This window comes from Etheostoma cragini, chromosome 7 (assembly GCF_013103735.1).
Source record: "Etheostoma cragini isolate CJK2018 chromosome 7, CSU_Ecrag_1.0, whole genome shotgun sequence".
NCBI lineage: Eukaryota > Metazoa > Chordata > Actinopteri > Perciformes > Percidae > Etheostoma > Etheostoma cragini.
The window spans coordinates 25,667,639-25,687,872 of record NC_048413.1 but is presented as its reverse complement, the minus strand read 5'-3'; the positions used below and the strand labels follow the sequence as shown (position 1 = coordinate 25,687,872).

General features: G+C 41.7%; 2 long non-coding RNA genes across 2 annotated transcripts in view; both read left to right on the top strand.

Annotated features, from left to right (window-relative positions):
- LOC117948368 overlaps window positions 1–3,544 on the top strand; it is a 21,035-nt gene extending 17,491 nt beyond the window's left edge. Inside the window, exon 3 of the long non-coding RNA XR_004657421.1 lies at window positions 3,412–3,544. This is a non-coding gene — a long non-coding RNA (uncharacterized LOC117948368). The remainder of the gene's footprint in view (window positions 1–3,411) is intronic.
- Window positions 1–20,234, top strand: part of LOC117948369 — a 172,612-nt gene that overhangs the window by 118,622 nt on the left and 33,756 nt on the right. The window lies entirely within an intron of this gene.

Here is a 20,234-nt window from a genome sequence, read left to right as displayed (position 1 = left end):
CCCCCCCCCCCCCCCCCCTCGGTTACATAAACAGCATTTAACAAATCTATTGAGGAGGCGATGTAGGCCTAGGGGGCACTCATCAGACAGTCATTGTCTTTGTTTCTCTGGGAATATTAAGAACATGTTTTTGATGTTTGGTGGTGCTTTCACTACTTCCATTCATTGACTTAATTTATTCATTTCTAATCCGAGAGGAAATGGACTATAAAAGCAAAGCTTATAGTGGTTTTCCAGGGAAACATTATCAAAGGGAGAATGTGTCTGAGTAAAAGCTTTCGTTAGTGCACTGATGCTGGGCAATTACTTGTTACTTACTATTACTTACTTATTACTATATTATTGCAACTACTGGCTTGTTCCAAAGCTTGATTTATGGTTCTGCAGAGTCTCCATGCAGAGCTTCCACCGTAGCCTACGTAAGTGGCCTGATGTTTGTGTGTGTGTGGGGAGTGGGTGATGGAGCGAGGGAGAAAGTGAGAGAGTGACTGCGATTAGCTTCGGAGCGAGTAGTGACTCCCCTGTGCTTCCTGACCAAGGTGGGAAATCTGTAGCAGGAAAAGTTAACTCTCTCCTTGATTTCATGTTGTTTATGAAGGAGGAGAACCAGGAAATGAGTCAAGGGAAATGCAACGTTACCAATCCATAGCTGAGCAACATACGACACATGGCGTATAGTTTCATTTTTTGAAAGGTGCATGTCCGGCGATAGTGCAGGGTCTGGCGTTGTTTTGTGTCTCCTCGTACCTATGTACGTAGCAACGGCATAGATTTAATGCAGAAGTAAAAGGCTAGGCAGCACGGTGGCTAAGTGGTTAGCACTTTTGCCTCACAGCAAGAAAGTTCAAGATTTGAATTTGTATGTTTGCCCCGTGCTTAGGTGAAATAAAACATGGTTATCTTCCCACCATGAAGACATGCATGAATAATACAATTACATTTGCCAAAATAGCCGATTGGCTAACACTGGCGCATTTACAGAAATGTTGATGAATGTGTATTGTCCTAATCAAATAAAAAATAAACATATCATATCTGTCCAACTCTGTAGGCCTATGCCTAAATGGGGGTGGCAGGAGCTCAGTCTGGAGGGTCGTCGGTTCAAGTCAAGGATCAGGAGCCGGTGAGATGCCACTTCACCTCCTGGGCACTGCCAAGTTCCCTTGAGCAAGGCACTGTACCCCCCCAACCGCTCAGGGCGCTGGTCCAGCTGGCAGCCCACTCACTCTGACATCTCTCCATGAACAAGCCTGAGCATATGTATATTTCAATCCTGTGTGTAGTGATTACTAACAAACAGAGTGTAAACTGCAATTTCTCCACTGGGGAATCAATAAAAGTATACATTTTAATCCACTTCTAAATCCCAGTTTAGCTTGTCCAGAGTGACATGCAGAACAGCAGCGTAAATAACTGTAAACAAGCAGTTAGGAGGTTCAACGCCTTATTTAAGGGCAATCCAAGAGGATGCATCACTTTTGATGGACACATTCATTACCTAACTATGATTTATAGTGCGTTCCATTTCTACTTGGAAGTTGGATTTTCCGAAGTTAGAAACACGGCCCCTGAATTTGGATTTGCGAGATCGGAACGCCGACAACCAACGAGTACCCCAAGCTCAAAATCCAACATGGATGCTCCGTATATGAACAGTTGTGGAAGCTGTAGTAACATACAGTTATAAGCACTTCACTTCAGTTGTACACACAGTCCTGTCCAACTTCTATCTGTGGACATGTTAGTACGCTGTTGGTATGCACAAAAACAGCGTAATGTGTTGTTATTAACTGGTATTGCTAACAATGGCTAACCTAGATAGAGCTAATAAAACATGCATGGACCGGGATGGTGAAGAGCACAAAATGCAAGGTCTTCCAGCCAGTAGTTGAATCTTTGACATTGCAGTCACGTGAAATTGTGTACCGTATTTTAGGGAATAACACACCTTTCTCAACTCATAAAGTTAGGTACAATGTAACTTTTTTTAGGGCCACAATTGTTTGCATTGGAGAGAGAAATGGGTATCTCTAAAAGTGATATAAAGTGATTAGATTGATGATTGATTGATGACACACACACACACACACACACACACACACATACACACACACCCACACACAAAAAACACACACACACACACACACACACATGAACACCCCACACACATAAAAAACACACACACAAGCATGCATGCACGCACACACGCACTTACACACACTAACACACACAAACACACACACACACACACTAACACACAAACACACACACACACACACACACACACACACACACACACACACACACACACACACACACACACACACACAGATAAGACATCAAAGCAGCAGGCAGATTTACAAGACACTGCGGAGGGCCTTTAAAAAATACTGCTGCATAAATGTTTATGCAGCTCTCTCCATGTCAGGCACTAGGGGGAGGAGAGCAGGGCAGAGCAGCGCAGGACCAGACACTTCGGAAATTAATGGCCGCCTATGAATCTGACGAGACATTTGCATTTTTGTAAGGGAGGCAATGTAATAGCTGCAAATGGTTGACGGCGTAAATCTGTCCTGCTTAGTGAGGCCCTGCGGCTTTGACAGGTGCACTCTGGAGATCTTTGACCGGGTATACAGTGAGCGGGCAGGTGTGCACAGGGCTTTTGAGAGCCATACTGTAAAAGACAGGTGGCTTTTGCAGGAGTGTCCATCAAATAGCTTATATTACAGCTGAAGCCACATGTGCAAAACTTAAACTACAGTGTGCACTGCAGCAGTTCTCGGGGACCAAACTCCGATTGGTTTTTCATTGCTATAACACAGTTTTCAAAACTCCACACACTTAACCCATGGCTTTAACCACGACCTGCACAACACTGGGGATTTACAGCACGCTGCTCACTGCTGTCAAAACTGTCAACCACTCATTCAAAACAGAATAGATTTCAGTCTGGTGTCTAACACACACTGCTGATTGCAAATTTAGCTGACTCATTAAGTAGGTGTCTTGCTTCATACTTGTTAGTGAACATATAGGAACATATATTTACATAGAGAAAGCTCAGAAAGCTTTTTTTTATACAAAAGACTGAAAACGATTATACACTGTACTGTCAGAGAGAAACAAGTAAAAGGGCAAAGATACCATTTGTCCAGGTCAGATGTCTGACGTTACATACACAGCTATAAAAAAAGTTAAAACACTGTATCTTTAGTTAGTGAAATTAGTAATACTGCGTTCTCATTGTTTTTCCAGAAAGTCATGGAGGTGAAAGCAATGGAAACACCACATTCACAAGTATTTAGAGATGAGGATCTGTCACACTGTTCTTAGTTATGCATACATTGCTAGAGTAATTAAAATTGGTATGTTATATATCTATATCTTTTCTTCAAAGAAACTATTGAGTAGTGTGACGTCACTCAAAGTGTTCAAATTGTAAAGATGAGAAAGTTAGTATTTTCTGTGTTGGTGTTTGACGCTAGTGTTTTTACTCTCAGTGTGTTCTGAGTGACAGTGTGTGTTATCTCAGTGAGGATTGATCATAGTGTTGTCTGCACTGAAACTGCCTGTTTTGAGACGTTTGTTAAACCTCATGATGTCCTCGGGTCAAATTTGACCCATTTTCAAAGTTTTTAAAATCAGAAATATGTTATGTTGAAATAAGCAGAGAAAATGGCGAGAAAGAAGCGACAAAGAGTTGGGAAAAGCGTAAAACAATGTTGAAAAAAGGGATGAAAAAGTGACCAAAACATCTGGAAAAAGCTAGAAAAACATCAAGAATAAACAGCAAAAGTAGTTTTTCTGCTGTTGACGGGAAGACAACACAAGGGAAGCAGTTTTGCAGCTGATGTGAACTGTTTTTGCTCAGGTATAGTTATTAGCCTTTTACATAATGCGTACACTGAACACTACAGATCACAAATCAGCTAAATAAGTTATCCATAAATATATGAGACTGTCCATCCCAGCAACATGAGCCAGCTCCATCTCAACCTGACCTCATCAAAAGAAATTCACAAATATGTATATCAGAATTTACTCTATTGTCATTGTAAGTACTTACAAAATATTGAACGTGCTCCATGGTGAAAACACACATGTTACACATGTTACCAGGCCAACAAGTCAGCCAGCCCTCATGTGATAATTTTTTGTGTGTATATGTCAGTGTGTGCACACGGAAATATTCAGTATTGAGAGCTAACCATTCCACCACCCTAATATTCCCAGCCTGTGGGTGCCGATAGCGTGTGTGTATCTGAGCGGGTGTGCACGTGTCACTAAACCTCGTTGGGAGTGGGAGACAATAGCAGATCTTTGATCAGAGGGTGGAGCGTTGATGCTGTGTGGCTACTCCAGTATGCCTTTTGGACCCATGCCCGTATTTAGATACACACTGTAGGGTAGCCCAGGAGACACACGTGCACACACACACACACACACACCGAAAAACAAAGGTACAAAATTTCACCTTTGAACACTAAAAAGGAACTATTACAGATTTTTATGATTTTTATCACAATTTGTTCAATACTTTCAACAACTTTCCTAAACTCTTAACACAGCACAACATCTGCCTGTTTAGGCTATACAATCAACACATTTCTTGTTGCTTTGACACAAAATGCATACAGTTACCACAAATTTAAAATGCTTGAACTTCTTTTACAAACAAGCTCAACCCAGACCAAAGGTTTTCACACTGTACGTCAGAACAGATAACATCATGTTCTACACCTAACTTATTGGCTGGGTCTAAGTCCCAGTGAACAGCTGTTCATATTGTAAATTGAAACACAAATACAGTATATCCCGGTATTTTACACTATCCCATTGTTACTGTGAATGAGAGAAACATCTGATCGAAGCTATGCAAATGGATCAATCACAGCTGATTCCCATCTAGGAAACCCGCTGAGGTTCTTTCAATCACGTGACCATCTGTTTTCATATCTACATGTAACAGGAAGTGAGTGTTGTCATTTGGTTTCAGTAATCTTTGCTCTCAAAGTCAAATTCCTTGTTCATTTACGCAAACCTGGGAAAGTCTGATTCTGATGTGTTACAGCAGTACACACAGTGACAGAGGACCTATGTAGGCTTATTTTGTGTGGAAAAGGAACGATACAGTAAGGAAAGTAAGAAAAATTCCTGCAAGAGAGGAAGACAAATACCAGGTCTCTGTTTCCTTCATTCCATTAACCGTACATTTTATAAAGCTACTCTGTGATGGGTCAGTCATTGTTTTTTTCAATTAATTAATTAACTTATTTATAACATCTTTCCCTTTATCAAATAGCGGTTTTCTACTGCATGGTATCTACTCGATTTGCCTCGACTCTACTCACCTTTTTTGGTTTTCCATTAGGAAAAAAAGTCCCTGGTACCGTTGTTGACATAGAGTACTGTTGCTGTGACTTGTATTGGAGTAATTGTGGCTTTGTGAACACCAAGTTTTATGATCAGAACAGGGGGTGACTCACCAAAGTCTAAGGAACAGCTATGTCTTCCTCCATCTGAGGAATAGTTTCCTTGTTGACCATTTCAGCCCTTCAGCCCTGGTGTATCACATTACTGAACTGCACAAAGCACTGATGGAGATGTCCATATTAGTGGGACTGTAGTGTCCTCTCTATAGCTGAGCCAGAGAGCATCAGGGGCTGGCAGCGCGGTCCGGGCCACCCAGAGCGATGAATAAACCTGGGACGTCAAACAAACACAGAGGTAGGATAAATATTTCAAACCACAGCAAGACAAAAGAGAAGAGAGACGTAACAGGCTGGGGTGAGAGGGACAGTAAGCAAAAAGAAGACAGAAGTAAGGGAAAAAGGGGAAAAAAGTGTCAATGACTGAGCTTGTGTGTAGTAATTGTGTACCTGTATGTACACAGGTGGGTGCATGTGTGTGTGTGTTTTTAGGGTGAGTATGTCTTCAAGGTTTTATGGTTCAAAAGCCCAGATCCTGACATATCAGTAAATATGAAGGTGCGTGTGTGTGTTAGTGAGCATGTGTGAGGTTCAATTTTGTTTTTATCACATTTGGCTATCAAATGGGTGTATATAGTAAAAATACAGGAAAGAACCTGAGAGTTTGAGGATTTCCCAAGGTCTCTCTATTTCCAAGGTCCTTCTATCGAACAGACACCTGGGACACACACACACACACACACACACACACACACAGACACACAATGTTAGGCAATGTCACACACCTTGTCATATGTTATCTTTACATCTCACTTTCCTTCTTTTTCAAAATACAGAAAACACATTAACATACAAAAACATACAAAATCACACAGAGACACAAATACACACACACACACACACACACCCTTGTGTGGTAATGTGGTTGTTTTACCTGTTAAGTTATGCCAACACAGACAACAAAATCCTCTTTATGTACCCTGAAAGATCACTACTACAGTAACAGCATAGGAAATCAGTAGCCTTCGAAAAATGTACACAGATATTAAATTTGTGATAAAATTAGTATCTTCTGTGGCAAATTGCCTATAAGGGGCATAGGTAATTAAAGCTATATAAATATCAATCTGTATAGGTCCTCTCCCCAAAGATCCCCCACCTAAAGGAGAGATTTTCTTCTGGTTAAGGTCCCAGTCTCTCAGCCTCCACTTCTCTAGAGTTAAGACACTCTCCACCAGTCACCACTGCTGCCGCCGCACTGCATATACTGTATGTACACACACTTAAACACAGATAGACGGGCAGACGGACGGACAGGCAGACACACAGACGCACACCTGTCTCCGAGTTGATTTGTTTGTTTGTGTATCAGCAGTTTACAATAAGCAGCCGTTGTTGTGGGACTGTGTGAGCGGTGGTGCTGTTGTGTTGCCACTGGCTTCCTGTCTGTATTCTACCAGCCTGTTTCCTGTGTGCGTTTGCCTCCATGACAGGACGCCTACGGCTTCCTCCCCCAGATTAGTGTGTGGCTCTGCTGATAAAAGTGTAGGGGCACTGTGTGTTTTCTCTCTCTCTCTCTCTCAATCTATTACTGTTTTCCATGTTCTTTTCTTCTTCGCTACCTGACTCCATTAATAGTTTTGTGCACTTGCACACCATCACCCATGAAGTGGTTTGAAAGTTGATGACCATGTGAACAATTTTTTTTTTCTTACTGTTTTATATACTGTATGTGTATACTTTTATCTAGAACTATACACCCCCACCCCTTTTCTTAAGCACTACTTATATTTTATGTTTTATTCCACGCTATATTCCTTCTTGTTGACACTGGAATGGGTTTGGTTCAATGTTGTTGTACAGGTATTGCAAGTGTAAACAATGATAATAAAGGCATTCTAACATCTCTCTCTATCTCTCTCTCTCTCTCTCTCTCTCTCTCTCTATATATATATATATATATATATATATATATATATATATATACATGCACACACATCTATCTTCACGGAAGCTAACAGAGATGGACAGAGGACAGAGGGTCTGAGAGAGATGGAGAACATCTATCATATGTGGAGGGGAGGGGTTTGAGCCAGATAAAGGGACTGAAGACACACTGCGAGAGGAGGGTAAAGGATGGTTTTAAGATGACCAATATTAGGCATTCTTCTCAGAGTTTTTTCTTTCCCTTCATGCAGCGAGCTCCTCTCTCACTCGGCCCTCTCTGCCTCTGCAAACTGATTGCTTGGCCTTGGATGGAGTGAGTGTGCTCGAGTAGATGGAGGGTTGAAGGAGGGAGATGGAGAGACGCGGATACTTTGCCTTGATTTATGAACCTGTTTCTAGGCCACCACCTTCATGTAACACCCTACAACTTACAATCTTCCTGTCTTTTGTAAGGTTTATGGAGTCATTGCTACTTAAAAAACCCTCTCTTGTACACGGGTGAACCAGCCTTAGATGCTTTAACGTCAGCTTGTGTGTATACAAAGAGCTCAAATCTTGTTGTTAACAGTTAGGGATAACTATCGTACTGTTTAGTTACTATTCTGAATTCCTTTGGGTCTCCTGGGAACTAAAACCTGAAACATTGCTTGGAATTCCCAACAAAGAGAGCCCTGCATGTCCCTGACTCCAGAAAAATGCTGTTTACTCTCTTGCTCACCCTTCTCACCCTGCTGTGGCCCCATTGGCTGTCAGCGGGGCCATTCATCCTGGGAGCGGCCAATGAGCGATAGGCCCTGGCTCCGAGTTAAGCCAATCAAACTGCACAAAACGGTGACATTGAGGGAGATGCTGGAAATAGCTTGGCTCGTGTTTATGGGCTCCTGCCTGTCTGACAGAAAGCAGAACCCCTTGACGGGAGAAAAAAAAGCAATTAGGCAATTACACCATCTTGTCCTCTAAGGATCCCACATCACACTTGTTTTCTTAGCCTCCATGTGGGCCGATAAGGGACAGCCGCCACCACAGATGAGGCAGAGCTGAGAAATGGTCAGTGGAAGGACCTGTGGAGGATGGCAGAGAAGACGGATGGAAAGGAAAGAGAGATGGAGACAGGCCGGAGGGATAAGAAAGGGATCCAGAAGTAGTGATGGGCATAGGGGAAAAGACAGGGGAGGGAAGGGGGGGATAGAGTTGAGAAAGTCAAGGGAGATGCCTGTTCAGGGTAGAAAGACGAGTTCTCTAACTCAAATCAGAGGGTACATGCTGAAGGTTGGATTTGAATCTTGACTTCATAGTTTGAATGGTGGAACAAAGGTGATCAGCTCACTTTACGTACATTGTACCAAGTAAAGAATTGTTAGGATGACAGATTGTTCAGATAACAACAGGGAGGGACTTTATCAGCTTACTTTAAACGTAGGTACTGTACATCAATTCTGTTTTAGTGCCCATGGTGCGACCCACAGGTGTCACCCTATGTGCTGTGTACCACATGCTGTGCTTACACTTCGGTCATTTGTATTGGGACGTGCACAGAAGTAAGAATGAGCTCCAACCAACTCAAACCAGAGCTCTGCTGTGCGTTTGATCTGTCCCCATACTCACTGAACCAACTAGGTAAGACAACACAAACTCTTGTTTCACTTGGGTGTGTGTTTTCATGTACAAACCCAACGCTAACCCACCAGGCAAGAAGGGAAACTTTCAGGCTCCATCCATACTACTGTGTTTTCATTTTTAGGGGGCATTTGGAGAAAACAAATCTCCATCTACACAAGAGTTTTAGCTCCAGTAGCAGAACTGATGAGTTGGAACTGTTACTGAAAGGTATTATATGTAAATGTCAGCCTACTTAACTGATAGGACTCGTTTCCAAAGGTCTCTTTCTCCGTCCATCCAAAACTACAAAGCAAGTATGGAGATTTCAAACCAAAATGGGGGCAGCAGTGTTTTAAACGGTCTCCATTTTAGGGGCTTAGAAACAAAAGATATTTGTTTTGTTTAAACCAAAATGTAGTGTAGATGTAGCCCAGAATTACATTTTCACTAATTCCTCAAATCCCAAACTGGGTTCCTCCTTTCTCTTTTGTTGAAGAAAGCAGCTGAACTTCATAAACATCTTGTCATGGCATGTTCTACAATACTCTCTCTGCATGTTTGAGAAGAAGATGAATGAAGAGAAAAGATGCACACACTGGATTCAATCATAAGAACCCCACGTACCTGGTAATTCTCTGATCCAGGTTATAGAATCATGGTGCTGTGGATGCTGAGTCACAGAGGATCAAACATGGAGCTGGCAATAGACCAACCAGTAACCAATCCATCTCACTGCAGTGAGGAGCAGGACACCTGGGTGGTCTGGCATCTCTCACCCAATCTCTCCTTTTATGTCTTTCTTTTCCTCCTCTGCTGTTCGTTGCTCCTTCACTCTTTCACCCCCTTAAATTTCTTTCTATGCATTCTCTCTCCTCTGGCTCTCCAGGACTCCTTTTTTAAGCATTCATTTGTCAAGCAAGCCTATCCAACTATCCAACTGCACCACAGTAACCTCGCTAAAAGTCATTAAAAAAAACACAGTGCTCCTTCATTTTTTTCACCTCTCCTCCACCTCCTATCGTCCACAACTTTCTCTTTGTTTCAAAGCCAGTTATTCTCTCATTAAGTATGCCATTGAGAGACACATAAGATCCTCTAAGACCATTTCAAATCTAATAAACAATTGTCAAGTGAGAGGGAAAGCAGAGGGAGCACGAGCCACTTTAAAAGCACATCAAAGGCCAGAGGAAGGAGAGGCATGAGGATGGGAAATGTAGATGGATGACACACACACACACACACACACACACACATGGATATGGGGAAATGATGTTCAGAAATAATTTCAAAGACTGTTATTTCTGCAATAGCAATTAACATTCAGAAATGACCTTGCCATGTAGTCGTGTTGTGTTGGTGGTGGATTCAGGTCTTCAGATGGGTTCAGATTGCCTACCTCAGCATGAGGGATGTGATCCAGCTCAGTTTAATCTGATTGATATCAGCCTCACTGTAAACAGTTTACTCTCCTACAGCTGTATCAAAGTTACATTAAAGGGACAATTCAGCGATGTAATAACCTCACGTCTATCTATCAAAATGAGGGATGTGGTGTGAAAAAGCCTCCAGTTGTTTCCAACGTTGTCTGTGTCTTAACTGCAAGACTCCGCTCTACTTCTGTCCTCTAGTGACGTCACTGGTGCAGGGAAGAACTACAGAGTGCTACTTTAGCTTTGGTAGCTGGGGGCACAATGCTGTTCACAGATGTTACAGATGTTATGGATCTCTTCTCTTCTTGTATGCAAAATAGCTATGTTTCAATCAGCAAGAGGATGTTTTGGATGATAATTATTTTTTACAGTGTACATTTGACAGACTGACTGGTGCCTACATTACCCAGCGCAGCTCAATTTCCAACAGCCCAGTCAGAGATTTGGGGTGTGTTATGCTAGCAGCAGCTAATGTGGCTTTGGGCTGCTGGCCTGAACTAGATATGAGGAGTGGACTCAAGAGGTATGGGAAGCTGACTCCCCCCCCCCCTAATTTCATTTTCAAAATGAGTATTCTTCAGTATTCAGCCCCAACCAACACAAATGACATCACTTGAAGTAATTTGTCAGATTTTCACACAGCTCCCTCTGGACACGAGATCCACATTTTAACCCTTGTGTTGTCTTCCAGCGTCAACCATGCAACTTTTAGATTTTTTGCGTCAAAATTTAAAATGAAAACTTTTTTTAACTCTTTCTCCCCACTTTTTTTTCTGCTGTTCTTGATAGATAGATAGACAGATAGATAGATAGATAGATAGATAGATAGATAGATAGATAGATGGATAGATAGATAGATAGATATTTATTGATCCAAAAAAATGGAAAATTATGGTGTTGCAGATGCACACGTTCATCAGTCACACAGCACAGAATATAAATTAATAATAAGAAACAACTTTATAAATTCATAAATTAAATACTAGTATAAAATATACATACATACAATATGCATAAAATTATAATAATAATAGGAATAAAAAATAAGAACAAATATTTGAATATACTGTATACAGGATGGGGAAACAAAATGTGCAACTGCTTAAATAGTATGCCGAGATGCATGCTAAAATGTAAATAAACTAATTGTGCAGGTTGCACTTATTGCAGTATTAGTATAGTATAATATACAGCATAGTGCAGTATTGTGGAGTCTCAGGGTCTTATCAGCACCCAGTGATGACGTGTTAAAGAGTTTTATTGCCTGTGGTAGAAATGATTTACTTGCCACTTTTTCTGATTTTTTTTTAGCTTTTCCCAACATATTCTTCACTTTTTTTAACATTCTGAGCCGAACTGAGCCTTTAATTTACTTGTGAAGCGCGTCTTTTTTTGACAATTTGGTTGTGAGAAACCCAAGTTTCAGAAATAGAAACTTGTTGAAAGCGGGTTAAATTTGACCCGAGGACAACAGAAGGGTAAACAACTTCGAGGTAAACAGACGTTGATAATGCGAACCATTTTCAGAACAGGTGGATGCCTAGAAAGGAATTTTCCTCTCACACCTCCACTGCCTCAGACCCCACCGGCCCCCCACACCCAGATCTCACCCCTGTTTGTGCTGGAGGAGTCAGGCTGGCTGAGACAGAGGGAGCCAACCCTTGGAGGAGGTGGAAAAGGGGAGGGGAGGGGGGGAGAATTGGGAAAGGAGGGAGATAAGTTGACTTCACAGCCTGTGACATAAATCACATCAAGACATGACAGTAGGACATTGACCAGGACCACTGATAAAACCCAGCAGGGAGGGAGAGAGAGGGAGTGAAAGAGAGAGGAGCACAAGCAAGATGAGGAGGAGGAGGAGGAGGAGGAGGAGAAGAGGCCCTTTCAGGTTATTATTACCCCTACAAACTCCCAATCTCTAGCGATCAGTGGTCACTAATGAGCGAGTCCTAAGAGGTTCCACAGTGAGTGGGTGGGTGGCATTGTTTAATACAGCTGTCCGCTTCTGCTGCCATCCATTGTCACAAGGAGGTTGGTAGTGTTATTGTGATGGGGGGTGGGGGGGGGGGGGACTCATGAGCTCATAGTCTGTGAAGAAAGATTATCTGTGAGGTGATTAGATGGTCTGGAAAATGGGTGTCGATTGACACAGATGCTTTGTGTTATTGGGTAGGACAACCGAGTCCACTTGTGTAGCAATGATTTGACAATAATTCATAGGACATCATCGGCCATTAGTCAAAGGCCGTCATCAGGTTTTAAGAAACACTCTAATGAAACCCATCCACATGTCACGGAGCGTATGAAGCTTGGTGATGTAGTGACTCCTCGCAGGGCCGGCTGATCAACTACTGCTGCTCGCGAGCTAACTCATGACTCAGGGCATGATTGATCTAATAACTCTACCAAGTTAGGGAGTTGAGGGTTTGCTGGCTCAGTTGTAATTTTCCTTCAGTACTCCATCTTGGTTTGCGCAATTTTTTTTCTCAAAACACACCCATTGTATATCCATATTTATATAATTCGTCTTTTACCCTTGTGTTGTCTTCCTGTCCAAATTGAAAGTCAACGCTTTAGTTGACGCTTTTTAATCAATATCTTTTTTATTTCTTACTTATTTTTCACTTTTTTTGCAATGTTTGTCATTTGTCGTAACACTAACGTATTGACTTTAGTTTTACAGTTATTTGGGGAATTTATGGTCAATAAACCTCATTTCCAGGAAATTATACCTAATGTTTGAGTTAGAAAAGCAGAAATCAGGAATTATTTAGACTAAAAGTAAATGAATGGATGTTGATGGATAATCACAAACAGGAACATGGCAAATTTTACTCAATACTATTTCAAAACCACTTCAATTTTTCTTTCGAAATGCTTTAAAATTGAAAGAGACACCCCAAAATGAATGAAAGTAGAGATGTATATTTGCCAAAGAAGGAGACCAAAGGAAGGTCTGGCAATGCTTTTTGAAATTAAAAGACATCTATTTTATGATGTGACTATATAATGGCCAAGGTTTGGTTAGGTTTAGGCACAAAAAACCTAGACTGGGTAAGTTTTTGGGAAAACCTATGGTTTGGATCAACATGAGCATCATGGGTTAAATGACAGAAGGGTTAGGGCACCTTCTGTCATCAACAACTTGTTTAAGAATTATTGGCAAAAATCAGTTTGGCTCAGGACTGCTTAGGCGCTATTAAACTAAAGAACAATTCCTTTTTCAGTGCGCTCTTTGCATATGAGGATTTTTCTCCCTCAGCTTCTGTTCTCTCACTCTGTGGGCACAGCCAAAGAATGGGGATTCGTAAACTGTTTGACGGCTCTACATTTCTGCCGCATTACTGTTTACTTGAACGGCTAATTTGTTACAAAAACCAAACGTCTCTCTGTATACCGAAATGCCCTCCTTGGTTGCAGAAGGCCTGTACATCCCTGCGACAGCCATTAAAAGCCGAGCAAAGAGTGAAGCTGAGAAATCGCCAGGCCATCATTCTGAGGCCTTGTGGCGCAGAGTCTACATCTAGAAATCTGACAACACATTCAGCTGTTGAAATTCGTCATCGACTACCGCACCAGTTGCAATAATGACGCATTACAGCTGTGTCCAAAATTTCGGAAAAAGCTTCAGAAACGCTTTGAAAAACATCCATGAAAACACCCCAAAAGCTCTGAAAAAGTTCCACAAAAACGTTGTAAAAAGTAACAAAAAATGTGGAAGAAAATCTGACAAGAAAGGCAAGGGAAAGGGACAAATGGCGAAAAAGGACAACTCACATTTTGAGAATCCAAAAGTTGCATGGTCAACGGGAAGACAACACAAGGGTTAAACGTTCACTTGTTCCACCACTGTTCCTTCCCGAGGCTACTTGGCAGAGGCACCGTCGTCGTGTCCGGGGGCGTAGCGCCATTCAAGACGATTGTGATTGGTTTGAAGAAATGCCAATCACAGTTGTTATCCGGAACGTTTTGTTACATTGTTTGAGAGTCGCACGTCAGGCTAAGGTGTAGGGTATGGGATAAGATCCGTATCTCCACGTACCTACGTAATGTACCCACGGCGTTGACTTAACGCTGAAGTATAAATAGGCCTCAAGCCCACAGCCCCCTCGTAGACCTTATCAGGGTGATGTAAGGCTGGGCTGTCTGTCTTTCTTCTCACCAGTAGGACACAGCTGGCCAGACTGCTGGCCAGACTTGCTGCTGGAGACAGAAACTCTACCGACCCAACATTTCTAATAAGTTAAAACCTGGAACTGATGGTTTCTTCAGTGGTGCATGTTAGTCATCCCTCGCTGTGTGATTTACTGGGTGAAGAGACGATGGTTACTCCAAGAATCAAATATTAATATGTGTGAATTAAAGAGAGAAAGAGAAGGAGGGCTTGGTGATTGTATTAGAGAATGTGTCTTTGTGTGAACGATACAGTGTATGTGTGTGTGTGTGTGTGTGTGTGTGTGTGTGTGTGTGTGTCTGCGTGATGTATTTGGGTCTGGGTCCCCCTGGGCAGTGGGGCCTGCTGCCTGTCAGGGTGAGTGGCCTTATCTTCCCCAAACATTTACTTAACCCTTTGTCTTACAGGTCCCAGGACAATGAGACAGGCACAAGGAATCCCAGCATGCACGCACACACAGACACACACACACACACACACACACACACACACACACACACACACACACACACACACTCACACACACACTCCCTGATTACATGGAGTTGTCTCCCCTTTGCCCTGCACACGTTCTGGTCATACTTTACCTCTTATAGACATTAATACCACTCAATCATCATTACAGCATATTCTCAGCTGTCATATCTATAACATGCAGTGCATGCGGGACTTCAGTCATCCACATGAAAAGAGTTATCTCCCTCATGTCAGTGGTTCTCCTATGTGTAATGTTAGCTGTTTGTTTACTGAAAATAAACTAAACGTACAGGTTTGATTTGGACTTCAAACTTAAGATGTTTCAAACACGTGAATCTTTATACTCAAGTGTGATGATTTCACTAAATTTCTCAATATACTCTATAGAGTGGAGTGGAGAAAATAATATAATAAATTAATCAGGATTTGATGAACATGAAAACCATCATCGCAACACTAAATAAATGAATGTAAGAAGGAGCTTGTACAGCTGTTCTGACAGATTATAGTGGCCCAACCCCTTAATTAGACAGTTTATGTTAAAGTGATTTTTTATTGAAAGGTCTTTTCTTATATAATTATAGCTCAATACAATGCAAAATCCACCGAGACATAACCAATTTACAAAATCCAGAAATAAAGAGAGATCTCAGGGTCCCATGCTGCCAAGTTGGAACAGACATTGTGAGGGACTGAAGCCAAACAAGCCAACGACACTTTTCATCACAGTTAGAAACCGGACTCATCTCCTTGTTTCCTTCCCTGTGCATGGTGCTAGTGAAGTCCAAGCTGTGAGGCATGACACCAATTTTATGGTTACAAGACACAGTTTTAACAGAATTGAACCATTTGTTTGTCTTGTTCTGGCCGAGCAGACTGAAACTATTTATTTCTTCTTTCCTCGGCTGCTGTAAAGACAGTTATCTGTATGTTTGGCTGATGTATGAGAAGAATGCAGCAATCAGCCTTTGTTTCTGTGTCAGCTGACAGGAGGTAGAATGGAGGATTAGGTAAGTGTGTGTGTGTCTGTGTGTGTGTGTGTGTGTGTGTGTGTGTGTGTGTGTGTGTGCTTATCCTTCACTGGCTTGCTTGAAAACCTAAAGCCTGCCTGAAGTCCAATGTTTGAGGGTTAACGTGAGTAGATATTGTAGACAGCTACACTGTGCCTGTGATGCCTGGGAAATCTGCAGTTGTTTACTTTAGATTTCACTGTAACACTACTGTTCATGATATTTTACAGTAGAATGTTATAAAGTTTACATTACAACCTTGTCCACATTACAAAATCAAAGTGGTCTAAGAAATACAATTGAAATCCGAGCAGTCAACATTAATGTAAAAAAAAAAATCTGAATAAAGCTAGTATAATACTGTAAATAGTAAAGTAAACTACTGTATTTTTACTTTTTTGTAAAGTGCACCACATTACCCCCTCACTTTTTTTCTGCACCACTTTCATTTTATATTTTTATATTTTGTGTTGACACTGTAAAGGGTTGCTTAAATCTCGTCGCACAGGTACTGCACTTGTGTATATTGACAATAAAGGCATTCTATTTTATTCTATTCTATTCTTTTTGATCTTATCTTATGTTATGTTTAATTGTTTTGTATTTTACAATGAATATATAAAATACTGTAAATGGACGTCCAGTAGCTTTACTGTAAAAGGAATTTTCTGGCCAATTGTTGCCATTAAGTTACTGTACATTTTTAAATCTATAACAGTGTGTAGAGAGAATTTGATTCATGGTTCAGCGTCACTTTTTACAACCCTCTTTTAAAGGTATAGTGCGTACTTTCTGACGCCCCCCCCCCATGAGGAATTCTAAGTATAACTACAACACAACGCGAGCCTTAGGTGACCCCGCACTGCACTTACTGCAGTAAGCACATGCTTAGACACCCGCATTGAAATTTTAGTGACTGAACAGGAGACTACTGCTGTGTTCACACATTCACAGTGATACAAAGAGGTCATCTTGAGTTGTTTCTTAAGTAACAGACGAGGGGAAACACATAGATCTGTAACTGAAACAGGACTTCCTGGATCTTGTTTCATCACTTCCCTAGTAGTGAAACAATATGCCCCCACTAGTCTTGCTTTGCGAGAGGGTCTGGCTAGTCCACCTAGCATTCCGGATGGGAGAAAAACATGCTCTGGTTTATTGGCATTTCTTTAAACCAATCACAATCAGCATGGGCGGCGCTAAGCGCCGGTGAGAGCCACGGTGCCGCTGCAACATAGCCTCGGCAAGGAAATTGTTCTGGTGGAACATGTGTACGTTCAAAGGTTGATTAGCTAGCTGTCTGGATTAACCCTGCAGAGATCTGGGGAGCAGTTAACCACAGTCCTCATGAATCCACTTTAGAATAACAAAACGAGAAAGCGGAAGGACAACGGGCTGAAAAGAAAGACTTACACTGGCCCTTGCATTTTTATTTCATGTAAAAAAAAAGGAAATCTACCAACTTGATCCCAAATGGAAGATGAGTGCACAAAGAAAATGAGTCAAGACAAAAAGAAAAATGCTCAGTCCTCCATCTAATCAAACAAATTATGATTAAAAATACATCACAAAAGATAAGGTTCTGGGTCGGATCTATGAATCCATTGCTCCTCTTCTTTTAACCCTACCTTTCTTTCTTTCTTTTCAATGACTTCAGCTGAACAAGGAGTGTACGGCTTCAGTTCAAATTCAAACTCTCTCTCTCTCTCTCTCTCTCTCTCCCTCCCTGGGTAACCTAGCGGCTCAACTTGGCTAAACCCACTGTAGCCAGTCAGTCTTTGGTCTGCGAATTCTTTCCCTCGTGCAAATCAATGAAATAAATAGGGTGCATCTCAGCGCAGGAAGAGGAGGGGAGGCTGCCCCACGGGTTATCCAGAGTGCACATTCAGAAGCTCAGACAGAAACAGATGAGTCAGAAAGACGGATGAAGGTAGGGACGGAGAAGTAAGAGAGAGAGGGAGAGATGGCAGCTGACAAAGGCGGGGGAGAGAGAAACAGATGAAGGTAAAAGGAATGGAGAAAGAGAGACCAGGGGATGAACTTAAGGCTTGAGGCTTACTCAGTCTAAAGTTTTGCAATGGAGATTTAAAAAAAAAAAAAAAATGAAATGAATTTAAAAACCAAATGAAATCACCAAATGGAGCAAGAAACAAGTGTGTGGAAAATAACATACATAGATGGTGAATCCAAGTCTACTCTGACAGCAGACAGTACAGCAGGGATGGGGGGGGCTGAAGAGAGAGATAATGGAAAAGGATGAGAGAGAACTCCACGTGCAGTGCTTTACGACGGCTATTATGATGATTATTTAGTGCAGTGCTTAGATGCGCGGGGCCGCAGCCGCGGGGATGACTTCACCAACTGGAACTTCATCAGAAGATCAAACAAAGTGCCTGTCGGGGCCGCTGGCAACACACCATACACAGCTTAACTCCACTGATGGATCTTCAAAGTGTAAGAGGAGAATGTACACAAAGGTAATACAACAGCTTTTCTGGAGCAGACCAAGAACAAAGGCAACGCTGGCAGAGAAGTGTGACAGTAGCTAAGTTTCCATCCACTTGTCAATCGAATTATCTGAAGCTCGGCAATAAAAATCTCATGTGAATAAAGCTGGTGAAAGTGGGTTTCAATCCGATGGCTTTAAAGCGAATAAAAACCTGTGTGTAGTGCTGATAAGAACAATAAAATGAGAAAAACTGATGGGACAAGAAGAAATCAAGGGACAAATTATAATAGAGGAAAATGTGCGATTCATTACAAGTTCACTATGACATTAATGCAATTAACCGTGATTAAATATTTTAATTGTTTGACAGCACTCACTTTTAAACAACATACATTTGCTTTAAACGTGAACATCGCCTCTTACAGTATCTGTTGAGTCGCAACATGCTGATGCTGAAGGTATTTCCAAAACATTCACTGACAATGAATTTTATTAGTTTACCTATATCTGCGCATGATTAATGTTTATTATGCTTGTGGTAAGGCACTCAAAGCACTAAATGCTAAAAAAAAATGATAGTTTTTGTTAAATATTGAGAAAATCAGAAGTAACTTGAAGCAAGAGACTTTATTAACATTTCCCCAAACATCACTAACTTTGACCAAATGCTGAAACTTCACCATAATACACAGGAATCTTTCTAAAAATCTATTTTTTGGGTGGCCAATTCCTTTAGGATTCACAGTTTTGGAGCTATTCAATTAAATTATGAGTGTGCTGTCAGGGTCAGAGCCTGGACTGTGTCATGTTAATATTCAAAGTTTTCACATGACAGAAGCATTTTTTACATGAACCTTTACATGCAAACACCTCCCAGCGGGGAGAGCTGCACACACAGGAGTATAATTCTAATTTTACTGCTGGTGTCAAATGTCTGTGGATATGACGAGCCAAGATGGGGAGGACCTGAAGTTCTATTTTGGCGTGTTGTCAAAATGGAAGAGGTGTGAGTTGCCAAGATGTCTTAATGTCGGTAAAACCTTCTACTGTCATTACAAGCCTTTTACTTTCGTCTGATCTCACATGAGCACATGCTTTTTTTTCTCAGGTTAACCTCACTTTTGCCCAGGGGACATGGGCCTGCAGCATTTTCAACCACATCCATGTGCTCTAGGTGGAGAGTCTTCTTTCAATTGAAAGCATTTTGGAATTCAATTATTAGAGTATTTTTGTATTGTTGATAGCTTTTTGGAATCCTTCAGAAACGGGCTTGTAGCCTGCATACTGGGCCCCTGCTGTCAGTGGGATAACAGTTCTGGAGTCTCTGTGTGGAGCTAAAGACTTGTTGGCCCTTGCTGAGGGAGACCAGGCATTAGTCCATCTCTGATGAGTCAGTGACCTTCAGGCCAAACGGGAGGGGATTGTGTGTGTGTTCGCATCCATAAAGTGTGTGTGTGTGTGTGTGTGTGTGTGTGTGTATTTGTTAAAAATACCAGCAGACCCTTGGAGCCTCAGCACCGGCCGTCGCCGACGCCACCCTGACATCGACTCCGAGGTGGTGCTCTGAGAACCGTGAAGACGCCCACTCCGGAGGGCTGTACCTGGCACACATCACTCTGCACCTCTCTCTCTCTCTCTCTCTCTCTCTCTCTCTCTCTCTCTCTCTCTCTCATACAAACACACCCACATTCTTTGCCTTTTACCATTCTCTCTATATCA